The 12,988-nt window shown below is 42.5% G+C and overlaps 1 protein-coding gene across 2 annotated transcripts in view; it reads right to left on the reverse strand.

The window, feature by feature from the left end:
- The window catches only part of Resf1 (retroelement silencing factor 1), a 34,386-nt gene extending 22,618 nt beyond the window's left edge, over positions 1–11,768 (reverse strand). The window contains exons 1-2 of one of the 2 annotated variants that reach the window (XM_057780712.1): positions 11,679–11,768; positions 10,801–10,860 (exon numbers count right to left, since the gene is read on the reverse strand). The gene's annotated coding sequence lies outside the window, so the exon portion shown is untranslated. The remainder of the gene's footprint in view (positions 1–10,800; positions 10,861–11,678) is intronic. The other variant, XM_057780722.1, reaches the window with a different exon arrangement.
- Between the last annotated feature and the right edge of the window lie 1,220 nt (positions 11,769–12,988).

Below are 12,988 nucleotides of genomic sequence, written 5' to 3' on the forward strand. Positions count from 1 at the left end.
TGAACGGCACAGAAACTCTGTGCAGGAATGACCTGAGGTAGTATTCTCATTGACAGGCTTGGCAAACCAAGTCAGGAGGAGGCAAAACTCCCATCAGTAGAGTGTTGACAATAGTCAGTCGTTGAGAACACAGATGTGCACTGTAGTTCAAAGGCTCTGATTAGGTTGTGGTTTGTCTTCCGATGAGGTGTTTTTACATATTCTATAACAGCAAAAGATATTCCCATAACACCAGGCTTTTTGTTTAGATTAACGAGGGCATGAAGCTCTTGAAATTATTTGCAACAAAGATATTAGTTTATGTAACTATTTTCATGTATTATGGGAACCTAATTTGAATCGTAATTTGAGTATTATAAAAGAGCACTGGCTTTGCAATAAAGTATGCAGTTCTATCTCCTACTCTGCATCCCGTGTGTCCTGATTTCTGTGGCACTACCTAGGGTCATCTATAACCAAGGTAGTTGGGGAAGGGTCCCCAACAGGGAATAAACGTGTGCGCCACCACCACCCAGCCAAGCTGGTGGTCTTAACTATCTATACAGTCTTAACTACCTCTAAGTATACATAGTACGTTACTGTATGGTGAGGAAGTATAAGCCTTCAGAGACAACACTCCTGTCAGACCTACCTATCACATATAATCCTAGCACTTGGGAAACAAGAAGCAAGAGAATTACTTCAAGTCCATCCTGAATTATCATTTGTCCAAAAATAGACAAATACAGGCATAGAGACATAGTTGACTGACTGTTGAAATACAAACTAAGTTAAAACATACATAAATGTCAAGTATCACTCCTTACAAGGAACAAGCTGATTGTGCCTCTTGGTAGACAGAACGCCTTATGCAGAACTGAGTAATTCCTACTCGATAGGCCCAAATGGTTTCAAAGAGACATCTGACGGATTGTTCTTCATGTTATTTATAGGTCACTACAGCCCACACTCCAGGCTCTACCCTGGTTATTCAGATCCTGTTCAGTTATAAGAACTTTAGTGGCCGGGCGGTGGTGGCGCACGCCTTTAATCCCAGCACCTGGGAGGCAGAGGCAGGCGGATCTCTGTGAGTTCGAGACCAGCCTGGTCTACAAGAGCTAGTTCCAGAACAGGCTCCAAAACCACAGAGAAACCCTGTCTCGAAAAACCAAAAAAATAATAATAATAATAATAATAATAATAAAATAAAACTTTAGTGTTTAAAAAAAAATAAACTGTGAGCCTGGAAGCCTAGATCTTACAAAATGAAGGCTGGAGTTAATGATGGAAAGGGACTTAAAGTATCTCTAGTGGTTCCATCAGCCAGAGTCCACCTTGTGAGCACAGTAACAGGGTATGACAGACTCAGCTATCTGTCCTGAGTCACAGTAACTCAGAAGTCATATGACAGGGTACTTCTGCTTTCTTGGCACGAGGAGACCATGGGAAACCATGACTAATAAAGCAAAGTCGATTATTTCTATTCATTTATTATTTCTATTCATTCATTACTAGGTTACCAAGGATTTGGCAATCATCAAGACCTTGGAGCAGCTGATGAATGACAGGATTAGCCCCCAGGATTTCTATTTTTCACTTTTTAAGATTTGTAGAACCGGGTCAGCAAAATGTCTCAGGAGGCAAAGGAGTGGCTGTCCACCAAGCAGGATGACACTGAGTTCAATCCCAAGAACTCACATCATAGGAGATTAAAAAAGAAGAATAGCAGGGACTGGAGAGATGGCTCAGGGGTTAAGAGTACTGTCTGCTCTTCCAGAGGTCCTGAGTTCAATTCCCAGCAACCACATGGTGGTTCCAAACCATCTGTAATGAGATCTGGCGCCCTCCTCTGGCGTATGGGTATACATGGAGGCAGAAAGTTGTATACATAATAAATAAATATATCTTTAAAAAAAAGAAGAAGAATAGCAAGTTATCCTCTGACCTGTGAACGCTCACTTCAGGTATTCAGGTGTACACCTCAACCCTACATAAACAATATAAACACAGATTAAAGAAGATGTTTTAAGACGATTTGCAGAACTAAGCTAGGAACAGCAGTACTGCCCATCTGTAATCCTAGCACTTGAAAGGCTAAGGCAGGAGCTTCATAAGTTTGAGATCAGCCTCGGCTATGTAGTAACTTCCAGGCCAGTAAGACTACAAAAGAGAAAGAGAAAGGAGCATAGGAAGGTAGCAGGCTGACATTGGAGAAAAGGGAAAGAAAAGATAAATAAAAACCTAAGTTACCCCATGACTAAGTAATAAGGATCAGATGGGCATCCACACCTGTATTGTGAAGATACCCAGTGAGGGAGCACCCACTACCTCATATAAACTGCCCTAAACCAGTTTCTCAGCAAGACAAATTTTGTGACTGTCGAGGGACACCATGACCACAGAAATTTACAAAAGACCGTGTTTGAGGCAGGCCCCTACGTATCATCATGGCAGGGTATATGGTAGCAAGCATGGCGCTGAGACAGAAACTGAGAGCTACACCCTGATTCACAAGAAGGGGAAGTAGAGAGGAGAGGGGAAAAACAGAGCACAAGAGACTGGCTGGGCCGGGCCTGGGCTTTTGAAACCTCAAAGCCCCTCCCATCCAGAGACACACCTCCTTCCAACAGTGTCTTCAAATAGTGCCACTCCCTGGTGACTAAGCATTCAAACAGCAGCTACAGGTGCCATTCTTGTTTAATTGTTTAAAACACTGCTGTGAAGCCGGGCGATGCTGGCACATGCCTTTAATCCCAGCACTCGGGAGGCAGAGGCAGGCGGATCTCTGTGAGTTCGAGACCAGCCTGGTCTACAGAGCTAGTTCCAGGACAGGCTCCAAAGTCACACAGAAACCCTGTCTTGAAAAAACAAAAACAAAAAAAAAAAAAAACACTGCTGTGACAGAGTTGTCCATCTCACTGGACTAGCTTTTTGAATAGTCATATTTTGCCAAAATACCTTACCTCTTAATTTAACTGGCCTATCCTGAGATAGTGAAACAATAGAAAAAAATACCAGTTACTCAAGGACATCTTCTCACATCTAGCACCCAATAGGAGGTACTGGGAGTCCTATTGGCCAACACGTAAGTTTGCTGGCCTAGAAGGGATGGAAACCACTCAATTGTAATTAATTCTAAAATATAAGTCACCCTCGTCACAATATTTGTCCACTGTTAGAGGCATGTGTTGTGTGTTTTCCCAGAAGCCCTGCTGAGAGGACAAAGGGAACTAGTCTGTGTCCTTGCCCAGCGGCAGACTTGGCAGAGGGCCAAGGGCCTCAAAGGACTTTAGGTTTCAGTTCCTAAGAACTTAGCTTGCCCCCCTGAAGAAGACTGGTGTTATCAGTCTCAAGGATGCTGAATGTTCAGTCTGTGATGCATTTGTGAGATCCTGTGTCTCTTTTGTACATCACTGCTTGATTTTTGTCCAGCTGACTTTGTCCTATTATATGATAGCTTTCTCCTGATTCTCTCCCATTTCTCCCTGCGAATCATACATAAGATGCTGTTCTTAATAAACGTGCTCGGCACAGCCAGATAATTTCATGAGGAATGTGGGAGTAGCAAAAGAAGAAAGATGGCACCATCTAAACCTTCACATTAAAGAAACTATTGGAGAGATCTCCCAGCACCAAAACTACATACAAGGGATCAGGTGTTGGCAGCTGATCCAAAACACACAGGGAAAAGATGCCTACCTTACAGAGAGATTACATAAGTCAATCATCATTCAGGTATTCTTCATATGCTTTTCTCAATAAACAAAAGATAAAACCCACAATATCTAAGATTTCAAATTGCAGTGTGCTGTACTAAGAATAATAGTTTTGTTTTATTCTTTATTTATTTACACATTTATTAATGACAGTATAAAGGTTTTTAAGATTGATATTTTATTTAAAAAATTTTAAGTGTAGCCGGGCGATAGTGGCGCACGCCTTTAATCCCAGCACTCAGGAGGCAGAGGCAGGTAGATCTCTGTGAGTTCGAGACCAGCCTGGTCTACAGAGATAGTTCCAGGACAGGCTCCAAAGCCACAGAGAAACCCTGTCTCAAAAAACCAAAAAAAAAAAAAAAAAAAATTTAAGTCTAGAAAAATAAATAAATGTGCTTGGCATAAAACATAACTTGTGGAAGACCCCCAGACCTCAGCTTTCCCGTCTCCCCTCCTCCTCCTTCTCAGGAACCTGTTACTGAAGAATGACCTGCTGGTCCAGGTCAAATAGAATTTAAATACAGACTTGTGATGCAGGAAGGTCATTTGTCAATAAACAAACTGCCTTGGCCCATTTGATAGGCTACCCCTTAGGTGGGTGGAGTAGACAGAATAGAATGCTGGGAGGAAGAGGAATGAGCTCAGATGCAAGGCAGCTCCTCTCAGAGACAGACGCCATGCTCTCTTCTCCAGAGCAGACACGATGAAGCTCTGACCCAGGATGGACGTAGGCTAGAATCTTCCCGGTAAGCGCACCTTGGGGTGCTACATACATGAACAGAAATGGGCCAAGCAGTGTTTAAAAGAATAGAGTTTGTGTGTCTTTAAGCGCACCTTGGGGTGCTACATACATGAACAGAAATGGGCCAAGCAGTGTTTAAAAGAATAGAGTTTGTGTGTCTTTATTTTGGGGCATAAGCTAGCCAGGCAACCATGAGCCGGGCTGTGGGAAGAGGCCCACAGCCCCTACTACAGACTTGTCAGGATTTATAGCAGTTAGTCTTTAGTGCCACAGTGAATAATAAATTTCAGTCATGATGCCTAGCCCAAGCTGCCAACAACTCATTACATAGCAGAGGCTAGTCTCGTATTTGTGATTCATAGGCTTCAGTCTGAGAGTCCTGGTATACTGGCCTATGCCAAAATGGTAAGAAAGAAAGAAAAGAAAGAAATGAAAGGAAAGAAAAGTAAGAACAAACTAGTGGGGGGGGGGTGTGAGACACAGGGTCTCTGGATAGCTTAGAACTGACATTATATCCCCAGTTAGACTCAAACTCAGAGCTCTACCTGACTCTGTCTCCCAGGTGTTGGAATTAGATGCACCATCATGCCTTGCTCAACTATTTTGTAATAATAAGCCAACTATTAGCAGGATTCACAAAAAAAAAATAGAAAAGCTACTATCTTATTGGGGGGTTGAAAAATATTAATGATAGTATGTAAGGCTATATTGTCATTTCTAACTGAGCTGTGTTATTAATTTAACGTATATAAAAATATTCTCTCAAACCTTTTTTTTTTAGGGTTTATTTTTATTATGTGTATCAGTTTTTTACCTTCATGTAAGTGTGTGGATTGCTCAAAGGTGAGAAGGTCATTAGATACCCTATAACTGAAGTCACAGTCAGCCAGTTGTTAGCCATTGTCTGGATGCTGGGAAACTAGCACAGGCCTCTCCAACATTAGCAGGTACTACTAACCTCTGAGTCATCACTCTGGCCCTGACTTAAGCTATTTTTTAAAGGTCACAAATGGTTTTTGAGACTATGTGTCTCTGTTGTCTGCAGAAAGCACATCCATCCTGCTTTCTTCTTCTTCTTCCTCCTTTTCCTCTTCCTCCTCTTCTTTTTGGTGGTTTTTCAAGACAGGGTTTCTTGGTAGCTTTGGAGCCTGTCCTGGAACTAGCTCTTGTAGACCAGGCTAGCCTTGAACTCACAGAGATCCACCTGCCTCTGCCTCCCAAGTGACGGGACTAAAGGCATGCGCCATCACCACCAGGCTGCTTTTTTCCACCCTTTCAGAAAGCAAAGGCCTACTATGTTACCTTCAAGGACAGTCTCTATAGGTATCTTATGGCTTCCATTTTTTCTCTTCTTTTGCTTTTTTGAGACGGAGTTATTCTGTGTAGCTTTGGAGCCTATCCTGGAACTCACTCTGCAGACCAGGATAGCCTCAAAATAACAATGATCCTTCTGCCTCTGCCTCCCTAGTGCTGGGATTAAACGCAGGCGCCACCACACCAGGCCCTATTTTATTACCTTCTGCTATCAAAGTCTCTAAGTAAGAATACAGAAATAGAAAAGGCAACAGAACCACAAGCTAGTTCTTAGAAAAGTTCAAGACCAATCAATGCCTTTACTGGACTGACCATGAAAATATTTGAATGGTGAAATCAAGAACAAAATAGGAACATCATCAACCTTACAACCAGGGGTTGTAAGGGAATATAAACAAGTGACTACCAACAGTGAAGAGACAGTATAACCAAAACTGATTCAACCATAAAGATATTAATTAACCCAGAACTGAGGAAGCTGAAGCAAGTAGAATTCTACGAGTTGGAGGTCAGCCTGTTCTACATACCAAGTTCCAAGTCAGAAAAGGCTATACAAAGAAAATGTTTATCATGGGTTGCAGCTCATGGCTGGCAGGCTCTGCTATTTGGGCTTATAGTGAAGTCTATCACAATAGCTCAAACTCATAAAGTGCAAAATCATAGGAAGCAAAAAGGAAAGGGGTCAAGACAAGACAGTCCCTAAAGACACACCCCAATGACTTACTGCCTCTAGTATGTCCCACCTCCTAAAGATTCCAGCACCTCAGACTGGTAGTTGGTTTCTGCCTTTAATCCCAGCATCAAGGAGGTAGAGGCAAGTGGAGCTCTCTGGGTTCAAGGTCAATATGGTCTACAGAGTAAGTTGGAGGACAATCAGGGCTACACAGAGAAACAGTGTCAAAGAAAGAAAAGAAAAGAAAGCAGAAGAGATTCCAGCACATCCCAATACAACAGCACCAGTGGGGTACCAAGGTGTAAAGTCAGTTTTACACAGTGGACAGGAAATCCACCCAGCTGTATTATGTGAAGCCAATATTACCCTGAACCAAATGAAGACAGCCTCGCACAAATGCAGACATAGAACCCCTCAAGAAAAATAATGCAATCAAGTAAATAAGTGTATATTAAATGTGTAATGACTCATTACACATTGTAATGTACATGTGTAATGTACCCTAGTAATCCTAAATTGGCTACACAACCCAAATTAAGCAGAATCAATGAAAGAGTCAAAAAGGATGAAAATAAGATGATCTCAAAAAAATATAGAGCTTATTTAAGATATTCCTAACATAAGAAAGAAAAAAAAAGAGGTCGGGCAGTGGTGGTGCAGCACTCGGGAGGGAGAGGCAGGTAGATTTCTTTGAGTTCGAGGCCAATAGCTAGTTTCAGGACAGGCTACAAAGCTACAGAGAAACTCTGTCTTGAAAAACCAAAAAATAGTAATAATATAATCCCCAACTTGTCCTTCCTTCCAACTTGAGCCCAAGAAAATGGTGCCAACAAAGAAGGGTAGTGGGGAAAAGGGCCACTCTGCCACCAACAGAAGTGGCAGATCCAAGAGTGAAGGGGCTTCAAGAAGTAATCCCCCAGAGTACTCCAGGTATTTGCCAGAAAGGAGATGGGCATTGCTATCCCTGGGCCAAAAGAACAAAGATGTTCTACTAGTAGCATCCCTGTATCATCCTGAGTACAAGGAGGATGAAGATTCAAAAAAAAAAAAAAACCTGTTGTAACCACAATCAAAAATCTACATACAATCAAGGTGTGTGAGCACTAATAACCATGGCTATATTTAATGTCCTAAGAGTGACATTAAGAGAAAGGATGCCCAGTCTCGCCACTTGTACTCAACATTTACTAGGTGTTCTGTTCATGGCAGTCACAAATAATATAGCGTCCAGAGTAGATGAAAGTTAACTTTCAGTTTCCAGAAAAAAAGGTTATCTATTTGTAGAAAATATCATTCTCTATATAGGAAATCAAAAGAAACCTGTTCTAAAAAGTAAATTAAAAACTAAGTTTGGCCAGGCGGTGGTGGCGCACGCCTTTAATCCCAGCACTTGGGAGGCAGAGGCAGGTGGATCTCTGTGAGTTCGAGACCATCCTGGTCTACAAGAGCTAGTTCCAGAACAGGCTCCAAAACCACAGAGAAACCCTGTCTCGAAAAAAAAAAAAAAAACTAAGTTTGATTGGGGCTGGAGAGAAGGCTCAGAGGTTAAGAGCACTGGCTACTCTTCTAGAGGTCCTGAGTTCAATTCCCAGCAACCACATGATGGCTCATAACCATCTATAAGATCTGGCTCCCTCTTCTGGCCTACAGGCATACATCAGACAGAATGCTATACACATAATAATAAATAAATTTAAAAAAAAAACTAAGTTTGAAAAAGGCATGACAGTTCATGTCTGTAATTCTACCACTTGGAAGGTATAGACAAGAAGGAGAATCATCCTTAACTACATAGTGAGTTTAAGACATGACACCTTGTCTCAAAAATAAACTACTAGCTTGACTAGGTCACATATACAAGATCAGTCATAAAGCCAGCCAAGTATAGTAACATATACTATTACTAAAGTGGTGTTCCTACCACTCTAAGAGAGAATCAGGAAGTTCATGAACTTGAGGGCAGTCTGGGCTATACAAGGAATTCTGTCAATAAAAGAAAAAAATGATGGAAAAAGAAAACAATGCATTTCTACATAATTAAGCCAGAAACTAAGAAAGTTGTTCTATTTACAGTAACATTAAAGACAACTTTAGGGAACCAGGAATGGTGGCACACATCTTTAATCCCAGTACTCAGGAAATGAGATCCAGGACAGCCAGAGACTATTTCAAATAACCAAAATGGGAAGGAGAAACAAGAAGGAAATTAGAAAACAACCATCAACCAACAAAATCTTACAGAAGACCCAACTTCCTAGCACCTATTTCAGGCAGCTCATAATCATTTTTAACTCCATCTCCTGGGGGTCTGACACCCTCTTCTGGACTCCAAGTGCACATACTCCCCCTTACACACTTTAAGGCATTACTGGATTACTAAAAGCTAAAACAACCAGTCACATTGACCTAAGTAGTATGAACAGACTGCCTGCATCAATTTAAATTCATTCTAAATAACTAGCAAGACCAATCAAAATTGCTTAAAACTAGGTATTTCACCTCATTGTTCCTCTTTTTTAAAAAAAATCCTTTTCTTTGAAGCAACATTTGTTTGATTTCTAATTGACCCTGTTTCTCTCAATTTATACATTTTACTTCATATGAAAATAAACTGATTTTGTGATTTCTTGGTCTAAGACTGGGTAGGAACCCAAGGCAGAGAATAGCAGGGGTCAAAGACAGTAATCAAGATAGTTCTAATCTCAGTTGAAACTGTATCTCACTAGGTCCATGCTACCTACCTCTTTCATTTACAACTTCCAACTTCATTTAGCATACAGCTGCCTCAGGAAAAAAAAAAAAAATCAGAATTCTTCAAGGTCTTAAGGTTTTTTAGTTTGCATTTAATTTGCATTTCTATAGCCAGGGTTGGTAAAAATTCTTGCTTTACCTCAAACTGAATGCTTCCCACTTGTTTTACAGGTATTTGTTTCCAAAGAAATGGGAAGAGAAGCCTGCCAAAAACAGATGCTTGAAGTTTACCCTTACTAAACTTTCACAAGATTACAACTCCCTAAGCAGCTGACTGAGTTCCTAAAATCATGGCACTGATAATGTAAAAGAGAAGGAACTAATCAAATAGGTAAAAGAAAAAAAAAAAAAAAACTAGAACCAAGATTACTGTAGCCAAGGAATTCACTGAGCAATTTTGACTTCAAAAAGCTGTGATTAGGGAATGCAAACCTAATCCCAGCTTCAGGAAGACCAGAAGGATCCAGAGGTGTCACCCCCAGCAAGACAGCCTAGGCTACAAGAGATGGGTTTAACATGCAAAGTTCATCAATTATTATTAATTTAAATAAAAAAGTTGAACTGCCTATAAGACAGAATAGCTTTAAAATGTCTAACACCATTAAAATATATACTTCCTCTAACAGGATAAAAGCTAAACTCTATTAAGCAAGTTACTATATACCAGGAGCTATTTTAAGACTGTTCTAGCACTGCCTTTAATCCCAGCACTTGGGAGGCAGAGGTACTACTACTGTTATCCCATTTTAAAGATGAGGAAGTTAAAGCAGGGAAGTAAAATTCTTCTGAGATTTTAGTGAGGGGTAGATCCAAGTGGAGGCACCAACACCAGAACACAAGTAACATACTGCAACAAACTACAGAAACCACAGGCCCCTTCAGTGGAAGCTTTATGGTCATGGGATGAAACTCCTAGAGATCACTGAGTGTAGGAGCTGAAAGAGATGACAAGAATTAAGAGTACTTGTGGCCCTAGAAGAGGACCTGGGTTCAGATCCCAACACCAACATGGAGGATAGACAACTGCCTGTAACATTAGTTCCTGGGGTTCCACACCCTCTTCCAGACTCCACATACCAAATACATACAAAGTACTCTTACATGTGGGCAAAACACGCTCATAAAACAAATTTGAGAAAACATTTAAATAAGAAAAACCCCTGGTACTACATTCCCACCAAAAGTTAAGAGCTAGCCTCTGCCTAGGTAGCCTTAATTCACCACCTAAGACAACCTCTCCCAGGGTAGCAATCATTCCCAGAGAAGTACCATGCCAACAGTATTATTTAAGCCTTGTCACCAAGTCCACTGTGTCTCTCTGGTTCTGTGAGGGTTTTGTTTAGGGGAAGTTTGTTTTTATTTTCTTGATTTTTAGAGGCAGGGGTTCTCTATGTATTACCGTCTGACCTGCCTCGATCTGCAGACCAGGCTGGCCTCGAACCCAGAGATCTGCATGTTTTGGCCTCCCAAATGCTGGAATTAAAGGCATTCAAACCATTACAGGCCAAGTTCTGTAGGTTTAACCAGTATTGATTCAACATTTTATTCCAAAACAAATTACTCCATGGTAAAATGTGAACAGTTATCAGGTAGAACCAGACAGGCTTTTTAAAGCGCAGACTTACCTGTAAATACAATTTTACCTTTTAGTCTCTTCCACAAGGAGTGTGTTCACGTCTTTGATCCTAGGAAAAGCAAGAAACGTCTTTAAGATTAAAGGCCAAATCTATCTTCCTCTAAACGGTACTGAAAGCATACTAAGTTTACTGAATTGGTACTAGCTATGCTAAAAAAAAAAAAAAAAGGAAAAAAAAAACTAAACTAGGCTAGTCTCAAAATATTTCCTGCCTCTAGAATTGAAGTGCACTTCTCCAACTCCACGACTGTCCTATAATTCCAAAGCAAAAATACTTCGTTTGCATTTTTTTATTGGGTTGGTTAAACGAGAATCCGACTGGGGCTTAGGGAAGCAGTTACTAAGACCTTAGCATGTTAACAAGAAACAAACTTAAGGTTACCCTTAAACGTAACATATTTAGCAGACTATTTAAATGCCCACGCAAGTTCTGCTGCTGGCCTATTGGAATGAACGCCAAGCTCACACACTTCACCTGCTTTTTCATTTTTCTAGGAAAACACTCAAAGTACCACAAATGCAAACTGCTTCCGAGATGCTGCGGGCCGCGGCGCTCGCCCAGGCCTGGGCGGAGCGCAAGGTAATGCCGCTGGGTCGCAGGGGCGGAGGCGGTGTGGGGGCGCGGAAGACGAACCAGAAAGAAACCGAAAAGCAAAACAAAGCTCTGCTTCTCCTTCCGAGACAGGAAGGAACGTGAAGCTGCAACAAGCCCGCCCGCTACGTCAGGCCAACAACCGCAGACCGCACACCCGCACCGCGACCCCAAAGCGCTGCTGGAATGCTGGCGGCGCCCCTCGGCAGAGACGGAGGTGACCGAGACCCAACCCCGAGCCCCGAGCAAAGAACAAAAGCCCGCTCGCAGCAGACCTGCCGCTTCTGTGGGTGCTCACTCGCCTGCAGCACGGACCGAGGCCTCCGCTAGCGCGGAACGCTCCGAGCTCCGGTGGCGGCCTCCGTCTGGGCGGGTTCAGCAGGCTCTGCGCTCCGCCCCCGGGCGTCTGAGCCAGGGCCACGGTCCTAGTGCCAGACAGATACGGCCTCTGCAGTCTCTGCAGTCTGAGGGGAAAGAGAGAAGAAGCCTCGCCCTGCACCTGGAATTTGCACCAGAATCCCTGGAGGACTTCTGAAGGAAAAAAAAAATCGCGGGCGGAAATATAAGGGATTCAATCAATTGGGATGGGGCTGAGACTTGCAGTTCAGACAAGTTGTAATTCTTTGAAGATAAGCTGATGATCATCTCATAAGCAATGATCTTGAGATGGGATGGCAACGTCTTCTATGAAGTACGCGAAAGAAAAGCACCCTCTCTGGGGCTTAGCGGAGCATTCCTTTAAACCCAACATTTTGGAGGGAGAAGTGAAAGACCCTGGAGAGGACCTTCCCTCAGGAGAAGACCCCGGGATCCCAGGAACAGTCCGAGACCACAGGCTGCAATCAGCAAGAGGTTTATTGAGTATACACAAGTACCTGCGGGCGGCAAAGTCTCTTCGGAGGATTTGTGCACCCGCAGACTGGGAGAAGGAAAGAGGGCGGCAAAAGCAGGTTTACAGAAACAGATGCATGGTCATTGGTCGGTTGGAATGAGGCGAGGGGGTATAAGTGATTTTTCCTCTCCCAGCACAGATGTATGGCAACAGATATCCTGTTCCTATTCTACAGATATCCTGTTGTATAGATGTCCTATTTTACAGATATCCTACTTTGCAGATATCCTATTTTACAGATATCCTGCTTTACAGAATGGCATTACAGCAGCTAAGCTGGGGTCTTCCATAGGGGCAACTGTTCCTTTTGTAAACTGCTAACATTTTAAGTTTGGCACATGTGCTGACTATAGGTATCCTGTTTTCCTAAGCAAACGGGATGTTCTCATGAGAGCAGGCTCAAGCAAACAAGATGTTCTCACGGGAGTATGCTAGCTGCAGGTTCTGAGAGGGAGTCTGTAGGGTCTTTCAGAAGAAGGAAGATCTCTGAGAGTGATTGAATCCAGCCTGGCCTACCTAGTTTCAGGACAGCCAGAGATACCCCCCCTTCTCTCATCTCATCTCTCTCTTTCTCTCGCTCTCTCTCTCGCTCACTGTCTCTCTCTTTAAAAATAGGGTTTCTCTGTAGCTTTGGAGCCTGTAGAGCAGGCTCTGGAAATTGCTCTTTAAACCAGGCTGGCCTCGAACTCACAA

The sequence above is a fragment of the Chionomys nivalis genome, chromosome 1 (genome assembly GCF_950005125.1).
Source record: "Chionomys nivalis chromosome 1, mChiNiv1.1, whole genome shotgun sequence".
Taxonomy (NCBI): Eukaryota; Metazoa; Chordata; class Mammalia; order Rodentia; family Cricetidae; genus Chionomys; species Chionomys nivalis.